Source organism: Myotis lucifugus, unplaced genomic scaffold (genome assembly GCF_000147115.1).
Source record: "Myotis lucifugus unplaced genomic scaffold, Myoluc2.0 scaffold_40, whole genome shotgun sequence".
Lineage (NCBI taxonomy): Eukaryota > Metazoa > Chordata > Mammalia > Chiroptera > Vespertilionidae > Myotis > Myotis lucifugus.
Window position 1 is genome coordinate 3,936,661 of NW_005871088.1, and position 2,019 is coordinate 3,938,679.

Genomic DNA, 2,019 nt, shown 5'->3' on the forward strand with positions numbered 1-2,019 from the left:
TCTCTCCTGGATAGCCCAGAACAGCTCATTCTGCCAAACGTCAGGGATCTCCATGGGCCCTGATGGCCTTCCTCAGGCTTCCACGGCTCATTCATATGATGACCAGGCATGATGCTTCGTGCTCGAACAAGTGACCGAGTGTGGGCAGAAGATGGGCGATGAGGCCCCCCGGCCTGGGGGAGGGGGAGTGTGAGAGGCATGAGCTGAGAAACACACCCTAGGTGGCTCTGACAAAGGGTGACTTCCAGGTCTCTCCTTTAGGGGTATACATGGGCCTCACAGGGCTCACTCCTGATCAACCTGCCCACTAAGAACCTGAAGTAGGAAGTGACATGACTGCTCAGGGTATAGAAGGCACAGCACAGGGTTCTGTAGCTTATGGTAGGGTGTGGAGGTGTCAGGCAATGTGGGGTCCCCTCTGACATGGGTGGGGAGCCCCTGGGGACATATTCATGGTCGGAACCTCACCTTAATTCCTAGCACTTCCTGGCCTTCTGCTGCTCTGTGACCTGAGAATATGTAGCATAGACCAAGGCCTTCACCTCCTTCTATCCAGGAGCTCTGCTGGAGGGAAAAACGGAGCACCTCAGGATGCACATAGCAAGCACAGTCCTGGAACCCCAATGCTGACAGGAGGGGCGGCAGGACTCTGTGAGGTCCCCTCTGTTGTGGGTGGGAGGTTCTTCCTTGCACATGTAGGATCCTCACCTTTCCCCTGCCAGGGCCTGGCCCCTCACTGCCTTCTGCTGTCCTGAGGTCAAACTCTCAGAACAAGACCACACACACCTGACACTTCAGTGAAGAAACTGAGGGGGCCCCACATGTGGTCCATCTCGCAGAGGATCAAGAAGGGGTGACTGAAGATTTGGGTCCATCTATCCTGGGTTAAGGCTCTGATCATTTCTCACCATGACGCACTGCAGGGTTTCAGACCACTCTCTCTGCTGACTGAGCCCAATCTACTTAGCCTTAGGCTTCACCTCCCTGAGATACTGGAGTAGGAAGTGAGCTGAGCTAATCCACACACTATTCCGAGTTTCCCCATTGCTTTCAGAGGAGGCAGGGTAGGTCTGGATTCCCATGTGCTCTGCTTCCCCTCAGTGCTCACCTTGATTCTTGGCAGGAACTGGCACTCGTCTCTCTGTTGACAAAATGTGGATCCGGTGGATGATAGGACGTGTGATCTCACACCAAGGTCCTCACCTTCCTGAGAGCTCTGAGACAAAAGTGAACAGGAGCTCCATCTGCCCCCACCCCTGTCCAGGTTCCCACACAACTGACACCAGGGCCTGGGCCCATCCATTCTGGGTACAGAGTTCCCTTAGTCTGGCCTCAGGATACTTGCCTTTCTTCCTGGCCTGGCCTGGATCTGAATCCAGCTGACCCGATTTCACCCTGAATAACTGTCCTCAGTGAGAAAAGCTCAGGAGGAGCAGGTATGTGGAAAGGGAGAGCATGTCACACCCAGGTACCCCTGCCTGGGGAATCTGGATGCTGAGGACAGGACACTCCCTGAGGCTGAGGGCTCTTCTCTTTTCTCGGGGAGCACATAGCTGTAGTTTCCCACAAGAAAGCATTCACACCTTTATGACCCTTCCACAACCTCAGCTCCTCTTTGCATGAACTGAAGCCATTCCCACTGACCAAGGCCCTGTCCTTCCCAAGTGCCCTGAGACAAACCTGTGAAGGAACCACCTCTGCAGACCCATGCCAGGCCTTACCCAGGGCTGACAGCAGCACAGACTGGGTTCAGGGCACCCAATGTCTGGAGTGTGGTATCCTCCTTCCTCCCCGAGCTACCCAGGTTTACTTGTGGAGTGCCTGGGACCTTTCCCTTCCACTGAACTGAGAATGAATACTGCAGGCCATGCCCACCATCTCTCTGTGACCTCCAAGGTGGACTTTAAGACACACCACATTGACTATCGTGCCGAGGGACCCAGTGTGCCAGCAGAGCCTAAGCCAGCCAGTCCCTGTTTTTACTGGGGTGGGAGGTACAATCATCCTGCCTCAAGACCC